This window comes from Tenebrio molitor, chromosome 3, assembly GCF_963966145.1.
Source record: "Tenebrio molitor chromosome 3, icTenMoli1.1, whole genome shotgun sequence".
Lineage (NCBI taxonomy): Eukaryota > Metazoa > Arthropoda > Insecta > Coleoptera > Tenebrionidae > Tenebrio > Tenebrio molitor.
The window spans coordinates 26,594,154-26,617,895 of NC_091048.1; the positions used below are offsets into that span (position 1 = coordinate 26,594,154).

At 37.4% G+C, this 23,742-nt stretch overlaps 1 protein-coding gene across 3 annotated transcripts in view; it reads left to right on the top strand.

The window, feature by feature from the left end:
* The window catches only part of Oamb (Octopamine receptor in mushroom bodies), a 105,322-nt gene that overhangs the window by 36,071 nt on the left and 45,509 nt on the right, over positions 1 to 23,742 (top strand). The window contains exon 1 of one of the 3 annotated variants that reach the window (XM_069041128.1): positions 9,833 to 10,015. The exons of the other annotated variants lie outside the window; for them this stretch is intronic. The gene's annotated coding sequence lies outside the window, so the exon portion shown is untranslated. Of the gene's footprint in view, positions 1 to 9,832; positions 10,016 to 23,742 lie in introns of those variants that run through there. 3 annotated transcript variants of the gene reach the window in all.

Here is a 23,742-nt window from a genome sequence, read left to right on the forward strand (position 1 = left end):
TGGAACGGTCGCCATTAATCATCACATCCGCCTTTTAAATTCATGGCTTCTAAAGGACAATATATGATGGATTGATTTCCGTTTCGTGATATAACATTATGGCCGATAAAACCAAACATAAAAATTCGGATTCGCCTCTTACCGGCGCGCTCACCACCCAAGGAGCGCTCTAATATAAATAAAATCCCCTTATCGTTTTATATAAAAGTAAAATTAGACGTAATTTGGCAGCGGAATAAAAATGTTATCGTTAAAATAAGCTCTGGCCGAGTGGACGGCTATAAATAGGACAGAATGCAATAAAAGATTGTTGCAAGGCCTTTTTTTTTGCCAAGCCAACAAAAACACAACAGGGACTGTGGACTAATCTACCAGGACCATATCCTAAAAAAACGATGATCAAATAGCATTTTCGACTAAATTGGACATAAAACGATCGAATTTGGAAAATTCCAATCTAAAGTGCGAATTTCGAACACGGGAACAGATTGTTGCAATGTTTTGGGCCATTTTAGTGTTAGCGGAATGAGGGATGCATTATTTTGGTACCCAAATTGGAAAATTTCAAAATTGAAATGATTAAGTTTGGGAATTTCTTTACAAAAGGGCGATTTCTTACTGGAATTTGTGTTGTTGTTTCGAATAAATCCACATTAGAAATACTGATGATAATGCTTTATTTTCCCTAGGGGCTTTCCAATTCCTGCATACAGTTTTATCAAAAAAATTACAACTCCAAAAAAGAACATTTTTTTCCCATCCCAGTCCTTTCTTTTTCCATTCTGTCCCTCCTTTTCCACATCTCTTTCATCTATCCTATCTCCCTTCCATCTTTATTCGTATATTTCTCCGGTCCCTACTCTCCCTCTCTCTCATTTCGCTATATCCATTCCACATGTGATCAATTGTCTCTCTCTCTCTTCATAGCACATTCTGCACCTTCTTTTCTCTCCTTCCGTCCAATACCTGTTTTCTCTCTCCTCGTTCCCACATCTAAATCTTGCCATCATTTTTCTTTCTTTTGCACTCTATCTTCCCATGTACTTCGGAATACTCCCTGTTGTGTCTAGATCCTTTGATTCTCTCCCTTGTCCCTGTCACTCAGCTCTACATTCATCCATCTTCCTTTTGCTCTTAATCTTTCCACTTCTTCACTGGCATACCCGTTTCTCTGATACTATTTCTCTCTCTCCTTTTTCTCCGGGTTCTTTTTCTTTTCTCCCCAGCATTCCGTTAGTATCCATCCATTTTCTTCTCAAACTTTGCCGCTCTCTTTCCCGCTTTCACGCTCAGCCTATTCCTCTTGCACTCTTCCCTTACTATGTAATCTGCCGTTTCTGTGTCCAGTCCTAGGACCCCAGTCTATTATTTTTCTTGCACTTTCTCCACCTCTCCTTGTTCCTTCCATTATTCTCCTTCTGAAATCACCTCCACTCTTCCTCTCTTCTATTCCTCACACACATCCCACTACCTTGCATCCCTTCCTCACTATCTTTCTGATGTGTCCGTGGCTCTTTCGTTGAACGTTTAGTCCAAGTATTTGAACTCTTTTACTCGTTCTGTTTTCTTTCATTCCTTCCTTCTCAGTTCCACTCATTGTCTTCACTCTACCTCTTTCTCTTGTTGAACACCATCATTTTCGTCTTCTCAACATCCACTTCTAGCTTCTTCTTCATGACATACTTTCCCAGATTCTTCATCATTTCTTTCATTTCTCTTTCGCTCTTTGGCACCATTACCAAGTCAGGCTCCAAACTTTCTCTCTGCTCTCTCTAGAAATATTTCAAGCTTTAAATAATCAAATTTGGAAGCTTCCTTTTGTTATAAGCTCAAGTTGGCAATTTCGAAAATTAAAAGTATCAACAGTAAATTATTTTGATGCGTACTCCATATTGGAAATTTTAAAAAATAAAACTTGTCGGAAAAAAATTTAATTCTACTAAGAAAATTACATGTCATGCTTTCTCCAGATATTAGAACCCTTTGGAAATTTCCAAAAGTGAAAATGATCAAACTTGGAAATTGGAAATTTCCAGATGCAAAATTGATAATAATTTACATATCACCAAAAATTGCAAATTTCAAAATCGAAGATATTAAAAGTAAAATATTTTTGAGGCATGTTCCTGGCAAATGTAATACAAGTTTATTAAAACTAAAATAATGCTCTTATTGTCTAGACTCTAGATTTAGATGTTATAAGTCCAAATTGGAAAGTTCCAAAAATATAATAAATGCTCACAATTGGAAATTAAATTCAAATAAGTAAACCCTTGTTTTGTCTGGACGCTAGAATCCTAAATTGGATATTTCCAAAGCTGAAAGTGATCGAACTTGGACATTTAAGTACAAATTGGGAATTTCCAAAAAATTTGTAAATGCAAATAAGTGTATTGCTGAAAATAGTAACTTTCATACAAATGAATCGATTTATTTCCTAATTATAATTGACAGCATAATGAAATCCTCGCTCGTCATCAGACCCCAATACGAAAATTTGCAAAAATGATAATAATTTGGAAATTTCATTCAGGTATGGTAATTTTTTATGGTAGTGCCTATGTTGTCATTTTATTGGCATTAAAAACCGTTAACGAAATTAAACTTGGAAAATATCGTTCAAAAATAAATTTCTCCGATTTTTTTTTTGTTTGCTTTGGTTGCAATGTTTTTGAAAATTTTCAAAACTATAAATACCAAAGTTGGAATATTTCTGCTGGATTTTTCACGCAACTCATGTAAACAGATAAGACAATATTAACTCTGTTAGGGAAAAAACAACCTATCGGATTAGTAACTCTGTATGTCAATAAGTTTGCCATTGGTTATTTCATAAAAATCTGCAAAAGTGCAAAATAAAACATTTGGTCAGTCGAAAAGTGTAATAAAATTGTCGTACGGTAGGTATTTTTCAGCCGTCCAACTAATCAAGCTCTCGGCTTCGCCTCAAACCTGACCCGCTGAAAAATACACCTACCGTACTCTAATGTAAATTGTAACTATTCCAAAATTGTAATTTCTTCTTCGTTTCAGTGTTTACTTCATCATTTTTTTTTATCCTAAACAAATACATATAATAACAATTTGGTAATGTTTTTTTCTTCTGTATGGTACCAAAAAATATTTCCTTTGGAATTAACTTCCTGTTCATTTTCTAGATATGTCTGTGTTGTTATTTCATTCTACTTCTGTACTGATCATTTCCAAAATTAAAGATGATTTAAATTGGCAATGCCACAATAAATGGAAAGTTTCTGACAATTTAGCGTAAATCAATCGATTTGTTTCCATATAATGTGCAAAATTCAATCAAATGCACTGGAATATTGCTGAAACGCTGTTCCGCATTGACGTATTAACTCAATTAACAGCGGTAAAATTGAAAATGATCAAACGTAGAAATTTCGTTTTCAAAACATAAATCTCTTTTGATGTTTCAGATGAGAAAAAAGAGAATTCCAAATTGTAAATTTTCAAAACTACGACAATTTCGGAAAATTCCACAACGTAATGAAACAAATGGAACTAAAAACCGCCACGTGCCTTCGCACAATGTTCAAATTGTAAAGTCCGTCGTAAGACGCAATTTTACGTCAGCTCCCATATCTTAATCGAGTTTCCCCGTTATGCACATTACGCAAACAAATATGAATCCAATCGAAACTCGATCCGCGTTACGTATTTAGAATAAATTCGGTTTCAATCGAAATGCAATAGAATTTCCATTTCGATTCCACAAACACACGACCACAATAAATCCATTCCTGCAATCCTGCAATCGAGGCAAAATAGCGAATAGTGTGTGTGTGTGTGTGTGTGTGCATTGAAAGCTCACAATTAACATACTCGTCCATTCGCTTTCGAATAAATGCCAGCTTATGTATTCCATCAATCTCGTGACGTCACCGTCGGTTAGTTCGATCCGATACATTATGCAAATCCGTCCCTTCGACAAGATTTATTCCGAACGTGTGTCACTCTAATTCGAATTGGTCCACCGTCGCGGATTATTTTTCACATCTTTCGGAGGGATCCATTGCGGCCGGCGAAACCGAGTTTTCGCACCAGAAAGAAGATCGTAAATAACGAAAGCATAAGTTTCGGCTCCTTTCGAGCTGCAGCGTTGCTCTTTAAACGAGATTAATTGCCCGTGGAAATTTCAAACTCGGTAATTGTGTGTAATAGTTGTAAGTGTAGTGATCTTGGCGAGAAGGCTTTACTGGCACGTATTGCACGCACACGACTGCAGAATCCGACTAGATTCCCCCAAACTAAAATATCCCGAGAATGTTTAATTAGCAAGACTGACCCCGGAGCGCACACAAACACCGGAAAATTTTACCAACGGCTAAATTACATTTCATATTCAAGAAGGGAGGACTTCAAGCGACACGTCTAGCAAGCGTCGGACACTGGAATCAAAATGGAGATCTCTAATTTTTTAACTATGTAGCGTTTTGCCTGGTCCCAGCGCACCTCCTTGCGTCGTCCCACTCTTTTAATTATTCACCACGACACGTTCGTTTTGATATCTGCGCCTCGAGTACCGCCCCCATCAAAATCGCGTCAATTTAAAAACGCAAAAAAAGCGCCACCCGCTCCCCTCCGATCGATTGGGATTTTTTTCGAACACGAAACATTGATTAAATTTTTGCAGAAAAGCTTCCTGATTCGCGTTGACGGCGCGCATTTATTATTTAAATTACGTTAAGAGAGGACGTCGCGTACGCATTACTAAATTCGAAATGTCATCACGGGAAGAAACAAAGTTAATTTTCTCTTCCACCTTGCCGAAGAATGGGATGATCAATAAGACGGTCCGCCAGGACGAGACAATCCTATTACACGGGATTCGGAACTGGGAGCTTTTTCTCGATCTAACATGCTTGTCGGCGGCGCAAAAAGTGTCCGTTTTTCCTGGCACGAGTTCTTAATCTGGAAATCTCTCCCGCACGAAATTAGCGGAGGCGCGAGCTGGTCCGGTGGCGGCAGCACGGATGGGGAATTTCCAAAATGTGAAGGCACGGCGTGGCTCCTCGAGGGGCCGTGAAGCTGTTAAGGCGGGAATAAGAGAGGCGACAAGAGACTCGACGATGTAAATTTTTTATTACGAGTGTTTATTCATATTCTGAAAAGTGTTATTTCAGATGATGGGCGTTAGGTGCCCAAGTCTCGGATCCATCTCGACGATATTTTTTTTTTGATGAGGTAAATCTACAAGAACAACAGGGCGGTTGGCTACGTTTTTCTTGGGGAAATTCTGGATGAAGGGAATTTTCAGGTCGAGCGAAAAAATCAAACGAATTAAAAACATCTTAACCGGAGTGTTCGTTTAAAAAAGGAAAATTAAGCATAACAGACAAATTATTAATTCAAGGCTCAACCGAAGGCAAGGGACGAAATGATTCTTTACTTCGAAGGTTTTTCTATCCTTTTTGTTTTTAGAACGAAACCCGTACGATGTAAATCAAAGCTGCAGAGAAAGCACACTTGCCGTTATCAGATTGCCTTATACCTCAGATTTACGATTTTTTTTAAATTAATTATTTAATTTATTATTTATTATCTACTAAAAAAATGTGGGGAGAAGTATAAAGTGGAATACAATTTATTAGAAACGATGGAAGAAGAAAATGTGAAAAAATTATTGAATATTTCATTTTGGCTTATTTATTAAGCACGTTAACCAAAATCAGTTTTAATAATGTTGTTGAGTCCAATAATAATTTTAATAACTAAGAAGCCAATTGTATTTTTTTTTTTTGATAAATTAAAGTATGTACTTAATCTTTTGACAAATAACGTTTTTACTTTTACTCCCCAGGGAGAGAATACCGTGCTTTCTACCCCAAAACGAGGGGGGAAATACCTACTTTGCTATCGAGGAAATAGAAGAAATATTTTTGAAAAGTTTTTTGATTGTGCAACCAATTTAGTTCCGTCAAAAAATTGAATCCAGTCAGATCGCTGCAAACTTTGAATTTCAGATGACAAACAAATTACAGCTATAATTCAGGCACCACTGCAATTATTGTGTTAGCGGATTATTGCCAATTAGGCCCCAATTTGACATGTAGTCAGGATATTACTATTGATAATTACAATTTCAAACACAATTAATAAATCATTGTTTTTTAAAAACTGAAATGAAAATAAAGCTCAGTGAAAGTGAAGAAATATTTAACAAAAAATATATACAGGGTATTTCGCGAGTGATGATGAGCCTGACGGAATTGAAAATGCAACCCACAATACATTTGCAAAGTTAACGTGGATTTTTCTTTTTTGATTTAAAAAACAAAAACGTAGTTGTGCAGTTTCGTAAATTTTGACATAAACGTCATTTGCTTGGTTAAATGAAACTGTGGAAAAACGAAGGTTTTTGGGAAAATGTTTACTGGATGCATAAATGCGCAACGACAGAAGCATTTTTATTACATTCGCCATGGATTCATAATTTCATTTTAAAACAATACGATATTTAAAATATGTATCCACGTTAACTTTGGAAATGTATTGTGGGTTGCATTTTCAATTCCGTCGGGCTCAATCACTCGTGAATTACTCTGTATACATTTTTTTAATTGTAGAATAATCGTATAACAGATCTGTGGTTACATCTTTGGATAATAAAATAAACAAAACGATAAAAAAGCACAAGTTTTTTTATTTAATAGTAAAGATTTATATTCATCAATTTTTAAGAACATAAGCACAAAATTGTTGGGGTTACTTTTTTTACTAAGGGATTACAATAATCCAGTCAAGTCTCTGTTGAATGTGGGTCGCTGCACCCTTATTCTAGCTCGACTATCACCCTTGATAGGGAGCTCGCCAGCAATAGAGCGGAAATAACAGCGAATCTAGTTAGAAAAGTGAAGTCTTTTCTTGACCCAACTGTATCAATAGTTGCACGAGGGTAGTACATCAGTGCTAAATGTTAAAATGTTAAAATCATCCACAAACATTTTAGTCTTCTATTAGAACGATTTTACATTTTCATTTTGGTCAAGTGTCACAATATTATTGAAATCAATTTTTTTGAGTTGTAATATGTAGTTATTTGTGTATCAAGGCCAAAAAGTGCATCTTTTTCGACCGAGTCTGAGTTTTCTGGCCGAGGCGCAGCCGAGGCTTGACAACAGGCGAGGACAAAAGGCACTTTTTGGCAGAGGTGCACATTAAATTTTTTAGGCGATCGGACGAACTACAAAGCCAAAGACATCATTAGAAAAATGACAAATTTATTTTGTATCTACCTTTTTCAAATATATAAATACATTTGTTAATACATATTAACATTTTTTTTAAATAGTAATTGCTGTCAGCTTGCCAACAAAAGTAGAAATTTACTATTTCCAATACAAAAATTACTTATTTACTTAATTTATGACAGGACAATTACCGTTTTTGTCGGTTTTGTTGCTAACTTACTAAACAGACCAACAGGTGGCGTCACGAAAAAAATGCGTCCGAAAAAGAGTTACTTTTCATTCGCTTGTGAGTATGTAAAATTATCGTTTTCGTTAAGGGTGCTTAATAATTTATTTCGTTAAATTTTTAAGATAATTTTATTTGATGTAACAATTTAGTGATTAAAACATGTCAAACAAACACAGTACCTAGTTTTGTTTTTGTTGGGCTGTGATTTTTTAAGACAGCAGTCCAAGGATTTCATTCGGATTTTTTCTCATCGAGAAATATAATTCACTCGAGTCTCTGTTGTATACCGGGCACCATGATCCCGGACCTTTCCTGCCCTTCGACTAATTGTTGCCCCTGATAGGGAGCCCGTTGATAATGGAATGAACTAACAGGAAATCGAGTTATGAAGGTGATACTTCTTCCCTTTTGCTGGTCCAGTAATATACAACAACTGCATTAATGAAAATGTGGCATTTTGAAAATCTCAAAATAACTTTCACCACCATTTAATTATTCAATTTCTTTTTCATTCGAACCCTTCCACAAATTGGCCTAAACTATTCGGCAAGTTCAGTACACTTCGAAATAACATTTTAGTCACAAGGTGTTTAACCTTAAGATGAATAATGAATTAAAGATATCTGTGCCAAAAGTAAAATTAGTGTAGAGTGTAGAGCGTACATCAAAATATCAAAAAAAAAATTCTGAAAAATACTAGTATACTTGTTGTCGAATAGGTATCTTGTCATAGTTTTGACAGAAGTTTCAACCCCTAAGTTGTTCCACTGTCTTCGCAGAACCTCCAAAATTTATTAAAATTCGTAATTATAGGTAATTACGTCGATTCAGTTCTTCCTGAATAATTCTATAATACTAAAATCCGGGCCATTTCATGTTTTTACTAATTATTTTGTTTTCATTATATTATAAATAGTTTTTGCAAATGGGCGACGCATAATTTTGATTGTTATCACGTTCTAGAATAAAAGTCTTGGCAAACAGATGTGACCTAAATGGAATAGTATGACGCTACAATAGGTTGTTCGGTGTTTTTTTTTAGCACATCGCATTATTATTTTTTTTGTTTGACTCACTTTCAACATTATCTAATAAAAGAAAACTTTTTATTTAAAGTTGTATTTTTATTTTTCACAGCATGTGTATACTTCAATATACAAAGTGTTCCAAAATGAACAAACGTAGGGTGCTTGGATCGGAAAAATTAGTTTGCCACCTTTCGACAATAAGGTCCCGCACTAGACTACATCAAACATAACGAGTGTTCAATTGAATTGTTCATCAAGTTGGCTATGACGTTATATTTTAAGAGACAACAACATCGTAAATTAAGTTGGTTAGACAATTTGATGAACTTTTCAAGTGAACACATGTTAGCTGCTGGCAAGTGTCAAATATCATTTCTGTCATTCATTGCCTGTTACTCCTGTCAATATTAAAAAATTCACAAGAAAGTGAAACGATGCTTTGGGTTTACCTAACGAAAACTAGTCAAAACATTTTATTATTCTAAGGAGTTGTAATTAGTTAATATTGTTCTCTTATACCAGTCATTTTGACTGAAATTGTCAAAGCCTACTATGATACCACAATCATTTTGGAACACTTTTTATTTTGTGTTCGACGGAGCCGATTATGAAATCAAAACTTCAGAAACAAAGTTTGACAATTTTCGACGGCTCCAAAATTGCAAATAAAGGTTAAAAAAAATCACAAGGTCCCAGAAGGATGGTCTAGTAATGTTATTTTTGGGTCAAGTTGTGAAAAAAAACAATTTTGAATCTAACGGACTGTAAAGACTGGAGGAATTAATTTTGCACTGTCACAAAAAATCACTTTATTTTGGAATTTTGAACAAAACTGCTTCTTTATGCGGCCCGATCCAACAAGAAAAACAAGTTTTGTTTTAATAGGATCCGAATTTCAGAAACCCGACTCCGCTTCCGCCCTTGAATTTTTTTTTTCGCTAAGGAACCAAAATGATCGAGTCTGCTTACACAATTTTTCTGCCAAATAGCTTTGAATAAAATTGAATAAATTTCCGTTTCCATTTTGCGCGGAGCCTTTGTTGGGAAACACTTTTAGAAAAATCCCGCTGTGTGTGCCGCACCCGCCACCTTCCCCCTAATTATCGTCCCGATAAGAGCCCGTTGATAATGGAGGCGAATAAGAGAAAATCGAGCGAGAAAAAGCGCGTCCGGATCCCGTTTATTGGAAGATTGCACGCTAACCACGCCATCCGAAGACGGAAAAGGCAAATTCGCTGCATCCGCGAGGTCTTCGTTGCACCGCTTTTTCCAGTCCCAAGACGGCGATGGTGTGATCGGTCGAGCCGGGCAGAAGCAAAAATCCTAGGCTAACCGGGAGAGGGTTAGAAGCGTCGTGTGCGAGCGTCGCGGCGCTCAGTATCTCGGCGTCGTCGAAACGGTTCGCTCTCGGTCCGGTGGCGGTGCGCCGCACGTAACTCCGGTGATTGGGAAAATCCGGGAACGACGTGACGTTATGAACGCTGGGACCGACTGGCCCGCGCCCGACTTCGCTCTCTCCTGGACTCGCACGGGGACTCCTCCAGGTATTTCTGAGTGTACATCATCGATCGCAACGCTGCCCTAATCGACAGCCGAACTTCGACCCCAAATCGTTAATTGCACGCGATGCGATTTTTCGGTGCCGAAGAAATGCGACGCTAATTTAGATTTTTATCGGGCCGCGGGCTTTCCGCTCCAAAAACCATCGCTCAAAAAGGGAACACTTTCGCGGTAATTATCGCGATGTGGGTACGGAGCTTTCATGGTCTCGCCGTCTAATAATAATTGACGATTTGGCACCTCGGCTGATTTATTTTCGACACTGATAAACAATTGGTCTGCAGAAGAATCACCCTTGCGGATAATTGTGTGCTAACTCGAAAATGCCCGGGGTAGCGAGTCGGCTGCTGTTTTTGCATAATGGCGTAAAATTGTTCGACAAATTAGTTTTTTACCTGAGAATCTGGAGCAATTAATTTGGAAGTCGACCGAGCAAAAATTATTTTAAGCAAAAATTTTGAAAGAATTTTTTTCGTCACCGGTTTACTGCGCATTTCGAAAACTCTCTATCCCTGAACGAATAAAACACGAATGGACGTAAACACGAACAAGAAAACGTTTTTTCAGTTTCTAGTGTGTGCTCATAAAGAAATTTTAATTAATCCATTAATTTATCTCAACTCGCCATCGTTTTAATTTTTTTTTTTTTTGTTGTGAACGTAAAAAAATTCATTCATTAGCTTCAGACCCGTTATTTACTCAAGAGAATAATGTTATCTCTACACATCAATTATCTCATTGATCCATTAGCTTTTGGCCTTAAACAATCTGAAAATGTCGGAATATACAGGTGTCTCAAAATGCGCGAACTCCGAAGTCAGAGCGTGGTAGGGAAAGACGCAGTGGAGCTCGAAAAATACTTTTTTGTTCAATACATAGCACCCTTTATATCCACAGTGACAAAATTACAAAAATTTAAGATGTTTTTACTCCAAAGTAAAGCTGTTCTTCAAAAAATTGTTTTACGTTATTATTTTCCACAATCATCTACACCATAAATAACAATAAACACTGAACTTTTCAGCCTGTATTTGAAGAAAACGCACTTCAAAGAGTGCACCTTCAGACCAATATATCTTTGTGGGGGGGAGTCCCGATTTTTTTTTATTTCCATATTTGGACTACCGAAGTTATCCCCTACAACGCTCTGAATTTGGAATTCGCGAATTTTGAGACACCCTGTATAATGTAAACTGCCAATTCCTAGTTGCTGTGTTTAAAACTATGGACAAATTTTTAAAGCGTGTGCGAAAATTGAACAATAATAACACAAATAGAAATTTATTATTGACATATGAAACTCTTTGCCATTCAATTGTCATTTCATATGGCGAAACCTCTCGATATTTGAAATAAAAACGCAATTTACCTTTTTCACAAAAAATATTCAAATGGATTTAAAAATTGGAAACCGTAAAATCACATAAACAAAACTTTATGTTTTGAAAATTTGATTGTATACTGATATCTATACATATTTTTTTCTATCATTTCAATTTTAAAATAATTTATATTTCACTGAATCATTATTTGTTTTTTATACCTTGACCACGAGATATATTAAGTAGGCTATAATGCCCTAGGGGGCCTAGGGCGTATAAATCATAATGCCCGCTTATTACGCCCGCTCAAACAAGTCGTCATAGATACGAGCCACCGCAAACTAGGAAATTTAGCAAAATCAAGTTCACAATTTATAAATTTTTTAAATGTTCACAAATTCAAATGCAGTGAAACCTAAAACGTTGTATGCACCACGGGCATTACTCGATGTTTATGCTCTCGGGCAACTTAAAAACTCTCGGGCTTGATGGCCCTCGACCTTTTAAACTGGTTGCCCTCGAACATAAACATCTTCATAATGCCCTTGATACATAAATAACTATTATATTTTAGTGATGGTAAAAATGTTGCCATAGTCGGAACGTTATAGATGTGGATTGGGGACTTGTCGTTAAATTGACAGTATCAGGAAAAGTAACTAGGCGCGCTTATAAGGTATTTGGAATTTATGACAGATTTCTCACTAACGTACAGTTCAGTCGTAAGTCTTAAGCGACCTTGAGTTTCACAATTCACATCTAAAGCTTGTTTGACACGATGCTAAATTTCGTAGTAAATTTGTTAGAAAATGAGAGAGACCCTCGATCGGACCAATGAACGATCAGGATCATAGTCTGTCTTTGTCAGATCCTGATCGTTCATTGGTCCTCTCTCATTTACTAACAAATTTTCTACAAAATTTAGCATCGTGTCATACAGCCTTAAAACGTTTTTAAAATTTTCGTAGCCAGGAAAATGAGTGCAACGCAGACGCTCTTTTATTATTGGAAACAAACAGTAACAACTGAATCTGGATCTGGCAAACAACATATTTGCTCCAATGTTTTGAAATGGGTGCCATGGAAATGCAGATCTGGTGAAAGGAAGTGACCTAATAATACATTTCGTTTCAATATTCCCTTTCGTTTTTCCTTGAAGTGTTGCAAACTTTGGAAATTAACGTAACATAACAATTCCTTGAGAATCTCAGAAACCCAAAGACTCTCATTTTCATATGAACTGGACTAATATTGAAAAATGGCGAAATTTGCTTAAAATTGGTACAATAGTCCTTTCATCCATTCTAAAGTACTGTGCCAAATTAAAAAAAAATTGATCGAGGAATTTTAAAGTTATTACCTTTTAAAGTTTCGGGATATTTTACACGTGTTCTTATGAGAAATGGAGCAATGGTCGCATAAAAATTGATAAAAAACATATTTCAAAAAGGCCAATTTTTCTTAAATTTTTCACACATAAAGTGTCGATATCGTAGAATTTTCTAATGAATTTACAAAAAAAGTTGGTCGAGGATTTTCCTTGTAATCGCTAATTACATGTGGAAAAACACGGTTTTTGAGGTTATGTATCTGTTTTAATTTCAATAAAAGTGAACAAAATGCATATAATTGACGTCAGTATGCAACATTACACTCATATCGCACGTTTTACTGCAGTTACGTTATGAACTCTAACAGAAATCAATGAAAATTGAAATTCAGTGTGTTTTTGTTTACTTTCACGTACAGTCTTAGTCAAAAGATTGTAAAATCACATGTAAGTAATTATCTAAATATCAAGAAAATAAACACAAAATTTACTTGCAACTCATTACAATTCGTTTCCAAAAATTAAAAACTATTTTTTCAAATATTGATTTCTCGTAATAAACGTTTCATAGCATTATAAGAATTCCGCAAATTTTTGCTGAGATTGTTACTCCAGTTCATCCTTAAAATGGTTGCACAAAATTGGTAAACCTTGGTGCCCATGCTTTGTAGTTGCGATTCTGGAAAAGGGGAATCCACATTTGGAATAGCAAAATATTGCAAAGAAAACACCTAGATTGCTTTTTGAAGTTTCTACAATATTAGAAATTAATTTAGACCGACACTCCTCTGTTCCTGCGTCCATGTGGCAACGCTGGAGTGTGGTGTATGTACTACAGGCGCCTCAAAAGTGTTAAAGCAATGAAGGAAAATTTGGCTCACCAAATCAGGAAATTCATCCGGATTCTGGTTCACGACGAGTAAGTGTATCGCTACATGTGCTACTGATGTTCTATTGGCATTTTGGTACATTTTTGGGAAATCTTGTCTAGCAGTCTATCTTTATGCAAAATTTTCAAATTTCACGGAAGCGACAACTCCGTGCTATAAATTTCACTGTGACTCATCTATGATGAAAAACTATAGATTTTTTTTGAAGAATTTACAATTTATGGGTCACTTCATAACATTTTGATGCGAAAATGTGGATTTCTTTCATGTAATTTCAGTACAAGACCTTGACCAATAGTTTTTCATGGATCAACGCTTTGCAATGAAGAACGATAAATGGTGAACCATCTTTGCATTGTGTACTTACTCTCATGATTGTACTGATTACGCCTGGTTTTCAATTTTGTTTCAAGTTTTTTCAATGGTTTTTTCGTGATCTTAACCGTTCTTGGCCTGTGGAATCAGGTATTTCAAAGTATTCGCCATCCAGATCTATACATTTGTGCATTCAAGGGAATCAGTAATTAAAACATAATAGTACAGGGTGTCTCAAAATTCGCGAATTCCGAATTCAGAACGTTGTTGGGGATCACTTCAGTAGTCCAAATATGGAAATAAAAAAAAATCGGGACTCCCCTCACAAAGATACATTGGTTTGAAGGTGCTTTCTTTGAAGTGCGTTTTCTTCAAAAACAGGCTGAAAAGTTCAGTGTTTATTCTTATTTATAGTGTAGATGATTGTGGAAAATAATAACGTAAAACAATTTTTTGAAGCTTTACTTTGGAGTAAAAAAATCTTAAATTTTTGTAATTTTTCTGAAAAATGGAACGGCAACGTAGCTAGAACAGTATTTTGTCACTGTGGATATGAAGGCTGCTATTTATTGAACAAAATTAAAGTGCTTGTATCTTCTTCAGGAAGAGCGATTTTTCGAGATCCACTGGGTCCTTCTCTACCACGCTCTGAATTCTAAATTCGCGAATTTTGAGACACCCTGTATATCATTCAACGAGCGTATAATTAGGCTGTTACCGATGAGTATGAAGTTTACGGCACAAGCCGTAGGCGAGTAACCGTTGAAGTATGTAATAGCCATTACACTCGAGTAAATGCGCTACGTTTTCTGCAACGTACATATTCTTGCTCCTCCTTTTTAATAAAAAACGAACACAGAATCGCAAATTATGATCATATCATAGCAACATAGATGAATGAATTGTAAATGCAATTATTATTATGCGATTAACGATCACAACCCGATGATTAATCATGAGTATGAAAAGCATTACTTAATAGTAAACGTAAAATTCATTATGTAATAGGAGTCGAAACATTACATTGTTTCTCAGTTAGTTCAGCGACAAGGTTTTTGCAACTCCCATCGGGAGTTGAAAATTCCCCTGGACCAAAAAGAAATCGCATGGTGCCATGTCAGGTCTATAACGCGGATGTTCTCGTGATTTTACTCCGAAAAAGTGCATCGTTTGTATCAGATAAAGTGTGGTCGTGGTACAAAACCTTTTCTCTCCGTAAATTACAATTTAAAACACCTCACTTGTGTGCTTTGTTGTGTACCACTCTGCATTAGCTGTGGGATTACGATTTCATGTCAATCGCGTTCTAGATTTAGTTTCAAACGGACGTATGCAGATTCCTTATCCCGTTACGAAGTTGTGGAGTGCTTTCCAGGTACAAAACACCAACCACTCGTCTCATCGTGATTCTGTAGGTGCAGTTGGTGTATTAGAGAAACTTTGTGTCGTTGAAAAGATTAAGCAAAACACTTTTTGAACAACATTTAAACTCTCACTCGGACATTTCAGCCCAGACAACTCGCAAAGTTGTTTTCCGATCTTAGTGTTTTTTTTGTGTGTTTAATGAACATGACGGTTTTCTTTCGAATATCAAAGTGCCGCTGCGGAATAAAACGCCCGATTCCAGATCCGCGATAATCAAGACTTGAATAAAGTTCTAAAGTGAGTTTCGAATTCTCGACCCGGAAATTCCGTCAAGTTTTGATTGAGCCGAGTGCAGTTGCGTTGTCTTGGTTCACGAGACCATCACTTCCAGATAAGAGTTCGTGTTGAACTCCTGGTTGTTTGCATCCTTTTGAAAAATTCCACTGGAGCCGTTTCCGAACCATTAACTCGAAGAAAAAGTGTCGACTCGGCTGGACGCGCTTTGCAAAAAAAAAATTGCGATTTTTCGCCCCCGGGCGATAAACAAGTCCGGAAGGGCGGTTAAGGGTTTCGCTAAGTTCGTCATTAACTCGATCGAGGGACCCTGTAATTTTAAAAGTTGGAGCTCCGGGACTTCCCGAATCAATATTCCCGGCCCGTCTCTGGACGTCCACAAACTTTCTATTTTTCCCTCGGACTTCACTAAAACCCAATCCGCGACAAATCGAATTATGAAGAAAACCGAACCGGCCGGTTCTCCCTTCGACACTTCGCAACTCCCCCGTTCGATCGAATTAACGTGGAGTTGTGCGATTCCCGCTGACACTTCGCCTTCTTCTGTTTTATTTATCGGAGGATCGATCACACTATTATCCTGTCAAACCGCGTCATCATCAATGTTACCACGGGAACAAGCTGGATGCATTTTGCATGAAAAACGAGCGGACTCGTGCAAACAGCTGTCATAAATAAATTTCCCGTGCGGTTGCCTAAATTATCCTTCTTGCCGAGCCTGAAATTTGCTTTATTGCTCGAACTCGCCCCGAAAAAACACCCCCGACTGGGGCCATCCCATTGATCGGGGCTTCTAATAATAAGCGTGTTACACGAGACGATTCTCGATCGTAAAAGTGGTGGGTTTTATTGGCCGCTATTAATTGAACCACCCTAAGAAATTAAACGGTCTGAATCAATGAACCCGGATCGTATCGAGGACGTAATCCTGCCTGGAAAAGGCGAAACGAAACTGTTTTGAATAATTGACCGGTTAGCTCTTCGGCACGCGACTCGTCCAGAAAAACTTTTCCATCGGACCGCAATTACACCAAAGGCGGCGGCGCCATCTTGACTCCTCCGGCTAAAACCCGGGATCGAGTCGAACCCGTCGGGATCGGCTTTTTAAGATGGCATAACTTGATTTTTAGCGATATTGAATGAATTTATGCGAAGCCGGGCCGGCGGGAGTTCACTTTAAGACGGAGGAGTTGCAGGCTGCAGTGCGCTTGTTCTCTTTACTCCCATCTGTCGCAAATGGTCGAAGAAAAATTTTAGAAGCAATTTAGCGAAGACGAGAACGTCTCCGGACAAATAATCATGGCGTTCCGGGTCAATATGTTATATTCGCGCAATTTCCGGATTAGGTTTAAGAACGAACTGACAAGGATTTTCACTAGTTTAATCTAAGTAATTCGCTATTTGATTGTCAGCCACAGACACCCGACAGGAACGATCGTAAATTCTCCCAGAACAGATAATCGCCTACGTACTTGAGAGATTAATTCCAACGACGCCAGATTTCAAACTAAACACAGGAATAATAATCTTTCGCTGTGTCAAAAATTCGACGTGTTCAGAGCGAGTTTTGCTTCAGAACGACAACGAAGAGGGTCGTATTGATGACAAATGAGGATTACCAACATGTTTGGACCATTCCATCAGCAAACCATGCGCCAAAACAGAAGAAAAGAACTTTTTGGCCGCCTCAACTCTAAATGACATGTTTACACATTTTGAACAGCTACGGTATCTTGATTTTTACACAACAATCAAACTATCTGTCATTTTACCGCACGGAGTGTGTAAAATACCACGCAAATTTTAAGCTTTCAGGAACCTCCAAAAAAAACTGTTAGCTTATCATAAATAAAGTCCATTTATACTAAGACAAGATACCGCTACCACTGATCCGTTCACTTTTCGAAAATTAACATAATTTAAATGCTTTCTTCTGAAAAATTGTGAATTTTGATGGCGCCATCTTGTGGTATAAATCGTAAGCATATCAGTTGTCGGTATAATAGATAACTTTCTGGTATTTTATTAATCAAATGTCAGTTTTTGACAGGTTTTGCAAAATTATAGGTTACAACAAATTTCAAATTTGAGAAAACGAGTTGTCGGCCGAAAAGATTAATAATACATTACTAACGCGGTAGGCATTTTACATCGCTCGGTTTTTGTTAAAACACTCCCGCTGCGCGGTCGTGTTTCAATCCAAAAACCTGGAAATATTCTCATATTTGCCAGGATACCGATTTTCTTCAATTTTATTTTTTAGTTTCCGCATTATTATCGGAAATTTTTGTTTTATAAAGCAAAAATGTTATGTGCTTAAGTTTATTAAAATTGTTTTAAAGAACATAATTATTTTTCAGATAGAGTATTTGAGAATGGTTCAATATTTTTACGGAGATAATAATTGCGGTGTAAAAAAGTTTGCCAAATTTTCTCTAGGTTTGGTTGAAAATACATAAGGACACAATGGTTTCTGTAGATATGTTGGAATATGCAAAAGTGTGTTGTGTTGGATTCTCTCATGGGCTGTGACCTTGGAAATATCTGTGCGAAGGTGGTAACGATAAACCAGTGAAAACGTTACGAATGACGATGTTATTCGCTCGGTTTGTAGTGTCGTTTGCGCAGATATGACTCATAGCCCATGAGAAAATCAAGACCTCTATCACATTTCAATTTAGAAGAGAAGCAAACAAAAGAAAAAAAAACGATGTCGAGAGAAATTAGGGATACCGAAAATACAAAACAAGGGTGATGTGATAAATAATTTCTCAATACAACCAAAAGCTCTTCCAAAGTATGTACCTACTTCCACGTGGATCAAGAATTTGATTGGTTAAAGTTTTTAAAGAATCATTTTGCATATTATTATTTCTCTTATTTTTCTTAGTGTAAATCAAAAAACTAACAGGCAAATGGTTTTATTATCACGAATTTTCCAATACCATCAAATGAAAACATTGTATGTACTTGTTATTGCCTGAAAATCAATGAATCCAAGAATCATTTAGCTTCAGAAATAAATAACATTTGGGTATTAATATCTTTTTGTTCAATATCTACGTACATACATGTTGTTCCATCAATAGGAAACTTCTAACATGAAAAACCGAGAAATTTGGGGTATTTTGGGAAAAAATGATTACTTCGATTATTATATTACCGACAATTTTCCAACTTAAATGTAAATTAATAATAGTGTATTAAAGAACGAGTTTTATAAGGGTTGATTTGCCGCACGAGTCCCAAGTGTAGAAAACGACCCGTAGGGGAGTTTTCTATGGGACGAGTGCGCCAATGCCCTTATAAAACGAGTTTTTTATGTTATTTTTTAGAATTTGCACCCTTGTTTTAATTTTTAAATAAAAAAATTAAATTCTAGGGAATTTTGTATTAATTGGTAATTCAAGGTAACGGATGCAACAATATGTTAAAAAGTAGAGTTTGAACATTAATATTGGAAGTTTTTTGGTGTAAATGACAATAATACACTGAAATATTGATAAAAATTTTCTTGAAGATCTATTAAACTACGAGTGCTTTAAGAGAGCCATAAGCGACTCCAAATTGAATACAATAATAGACCTATTAGAGAGTTAGAGACGCAGATTCTAAAAACTAATAAAATGGGTCACGAAAAACTTCCAACGCAGAGACCCGTGTTTATATCTTGGCTGCGCTCGACTTCACCCGTTAGAGCTTATCCGTGGCGCCATCTCGCAACACCGCATTCACGCAACACATCCAATCGCATAAATCGTTTGCACTAATTGAACGGCACTTTTTCCATCGACACTCGAACTACAAAAACGCACGCATCAAAGGATTAAATGATGCGCGGCGCTCTTCGCCCATCGATTTTGCTAATGACTGTGAGATGGCGCCTTGGAGTAGGCGTCACTAACAAAACGCGTCCGCTCCTCTTATGGAAAAGTGTTTACATTTCCAGATTTGACTGGGAGGTTTCGATGGTTCGAGGGTGTTGTTTTTTCAGCTCGCGTACGCAGACAAGGGGCGTCTTTGTTATTATCCGGGCTGCGATTCACGAGAACTAGACACATAAATTAGATCAGGTTGTTATGCTAATTTTGGGGCTACGCCATGGCTGCAGAGTTGTTAATTTGGCCGTAATCAGTCATCCATCATGTGACACGAGCAGGTCGACGTTTAGGGCGGCTTTGTCAGGACAAATCTTCGTGTGGTTGGACTTCGACCTCGTTATTGTCACATTTCCGATTTCGCATCCTCCCAGGATCACCTTTTGAAGAACTGCGACATTTCCGAATCGAGTGGGACGCCAACACCCACATATGCAAAATGTGCAGAACAATCGATCACGGTTAATAAATGTAATCGACACGTGACAGCTTCCGGGACAATTTTCGCGGCCTCGATTGGGTTACGACAGCTGGTGAAAAACCCGGACGAAATTTTCACGCAATTTCCACGCATGTAACTCGGTTATCAGTCGAGAAAATGGGACCGTAACGTGATTAGACGCAAACTTCGCCTCAATCACTCAGAATCCGTCAATATTTAATGCACGTGGAAGTTTTCCTTTCCGGCGAAAAAATTCGCACAATCGCCGATTCGTTTCCGAGCGTTTTGGCACTCCCCCTCGCTTTTTTTTTTATTTTGTTTCGTTCATTATCTCGATGAAGACAGATGGCGTTTTTGATTTGGTCGTTTGCTTTTTATGATGATTAAAAATTTTCCCCGGTCCCAGGAACCGGGATCATGCAAAACAATAGCGCTGCTGAGTGAATTGACACTGATGTCAATCGAACCGAAATCATTTCCGTCACTGACAACCACAATCGCGCACAATAATACGCTCGGCATGGGCGACCCTCATATTGAAGAATCATTTATGACCGCGATGATATCGACCAGTGCATTAACACCGTCTGCATTAAATTTTCATTAGCATATTGCGGCGCCGGAGCTGAGGGCCATCTCGCACCGATTTCGGCTTGTTTTAGGCAAATGTGGCCACTTGAGGTTTTAATTGTCGGCCGTATATCCACCACTTTATTTATTTGCGGCGAAACTGCACCAACCGTTAAAAATGATCTGGTGCAAAACGATGATAATGCAACTGAAACAAAGATAAACTGAATGATGTGGCTTCCGCTCGTAAAATGCTTGAAAATTGTGCGGAAAGCACTAACTGTGCACAGTTAAGACTCAACATTTGTATGCTCCGGTGGGTTTGGGACAGAATTTACTAAAGCAGACTGCATTTGTATCGGTGGAGGAGGCAACACCACAAGCAAATCCTTCAAAGTACAATATTCAAATGACCGTGCCTTGTCTCGTGAGCGAGAACGAAAACCAAATCCACCCCGTTGTAAAATTCCACCTGGCAAGATAATTTTTTTCAAAATCTGACATCATTTTCAGGTGCAGATAGACAGTGAATTATGCGACACGTTAAAATCGTCACGCGACACGCTACAATCGTCACGCGACACGCTAAAATCGTCACGCTCAAATCATTGTCAGGCTCGGACCTTGAAGTGAAAACTTCTTTAGGCGCACCACACAAGTGAAATAATTTCATGCGACACGCTAAAATCGTCACGCGACACGCTCAAATCGTCGTCAGGCTCGGGCCGGAGAACAACGAAAGCGACACTTCCCTTGATTTGTAAAAATTACCTAAATTTGCATTACGAGTAAAAGCGAAATTGCATTTCTCTAAAAATTGTAGATTTGAAAACAGAGCTTTTTCCACAAAAGAACACGAGTGCGGTAAAAATTAATGTTTTAAATTTGTGCTTTTAAAAATTCAAACAAGTGTAACTGTTTTGTATGTTTTCGCTTGAGCTGAATTTTGGTCTTCATTTGAGTGTAGGACTTTTGTTCAGAACCTTGATATTGCACTGGCACATTTTTCATTTAGTTCTCGCCATTTCCAACTCTGCTCGAGTACTAGTATTTTAAAATACAATAAAGTGGCGCACTTGTCCCCATTTCAATTCCTAACAACTTCCGAAATCGTCCCCAAATCGAACGAGTTTCCACTAATCGACGATTTAAAAAGGGTTAATCCAGGAGCGACTGGAGCAACAGTAAAAACAGCTCTGTCAGCTTTCGTTTAAAACCGAGCTTTCAGTATCGATCATCCCATTCTTCCCGTAATTAAAGTCCCTTTGTTTCACTTAAATATTAATCTAACGTTCCCAGTTATGGAGATTAACTAAACAAAATCCCCTCCTAATTTTTCGACCGACACATAATCCGGGCCCCCGCTCGTCTAAAAATAGCCCCCCCAAGATCTATCCGATTCGAGTTGAACGTCGAGGTGTTTCTGGTATTGATTTGGCGTTTCGGCATTCATAATGGGGCCTGCACACATGCAACGAATGACCAAACACGTCCCGCCCGTTGCAATAAGGTCCCGTCGTCATTTTTGCCGAAATCGTGTTGCCTTCCTGATTAGGCACCCGATACATGGCGCATCCTCTCGAGAATGTTTAATGGAGCTTTCGCCTGGCGGCGATCCGGATCGGGTCTCCTAACTAAATTCTTTCCGGCTGAGTTTATATTCCGGGGTTATCGCGGCTTTAATAAATGTCTCGACACCGACCGCTTCTGTTTACAACGTATTGACACCGCTAAGAGGATCCTTTTACGATAGATTAATTTTTCGTGTGGGCTGACTGACTGTTTTGTCTCCTGATTTAATTAGAAACCCGATCCGGACACTAAAATAACACCCGGATCGATTCGTTCGGAATAGTCTCAGGGCTATTAGTGGGATCGCGATCTCGAAGAGTTCGAGGACGCGGTCGCGCTTCTAATAATTAATTTTTCTTGGGGACGATTTAATTTCCAATTCCGGCTTTTCAATGGCAGTCAGTCGAGCGAGTGATCGCCGAGCTTTGTTTAAAATTCACCGGCGAATTTCCTCGCGAATCGATCCGCGACCCGATGAAAAATGTCAAGTGCGAGGAGCTTTTTACTCCTGACTAGAAACGACATGTTTAAAAAAGAAACGTCTTCATGTTCCTCTGCATTATTTTGTTTGTTGCCGAGACACGTTGCAACCAACCCTTCGGATAATTAATGAATCTTATGAGCACTAACGAGAAGTAACTTTTGCGAAAGAACTGAACAAACTGAAGGTAAAGTTTTCCTATTTATCCGGGTGTTAATTATTTCTGATATTTCATTTAGAAATCGTAATTTAAAATGGTGATGCTCCATGCTCCGAGTTATGAAAACTCTCGCAACTTAAACGGAACTTCCGGTGATAATCATCTCGTTTAGTTAAAACTTTCGTCTACTAATTAAAGAGTTGAGCAAACAAGATTTTTTTAGACAATATTTAACACCAACTAATTTGTTCAAAAATCGTGACGACTTAATACCATAATTCCGATTTATTTTACGATACATTTCCGGTTTCGACCAAAGCTTCGTAAATTTCAAAAACTAAATGACCGACGATAAACCAGGCAGATAGGCACAGTTTAATAACATTTCTGTTCCCATGAAAATTTATTTCTGAAATAAAAAATATAGTTGGTCCTGGCGCATCCACCATTCATTCGATCTGATACTTTTTATTTCATTCAATGAAACAGCTTTCATACAGTTAAGTAGAGCTTTGAAACAAAATGTACGATATATTTATTTATTCAGAGATATTTATGAATGAAAATTATCAGTCCTTCATTATTAATTACTTTATTTAACCCTCTATAGGTTGTGAACTGTCAGAAAATAATTTTGCTTTTTAAATTAATCATTAATTGCAATCCCTTCTAAACCATGAATAATTGACATATCTAAAGAAAATGTCATTAATATTTGATAGCAAAATGTTTACAGTTTGTGAAGATACAGAAATTTCTAATGGGACTGCAATCAGGATTCTCTTTTTTTTTACTGTTGTGGTAATACATTTGAATCTTATAATTCAAGCATTTTACGAGAAGACAAAATAAAACAACATAAATATAACAATAAAAATAGGAATATAACAATAAATATGTTAAAATAAAAAATAATGTTCAACGTAAAGTTTTCAATTTAATTTACACCGTTTGCCACTGGACAACAGTTATTTACAGTAAGAGTGAGGAAAGCACGGCTTTCGTTCACGCGAATTGCGTGTTCGTGGACGATGCAATTCAAGTGAACGAAAGCGATGAGTGCTGTATTCGGTTTTGTTCGATACCTCCTTG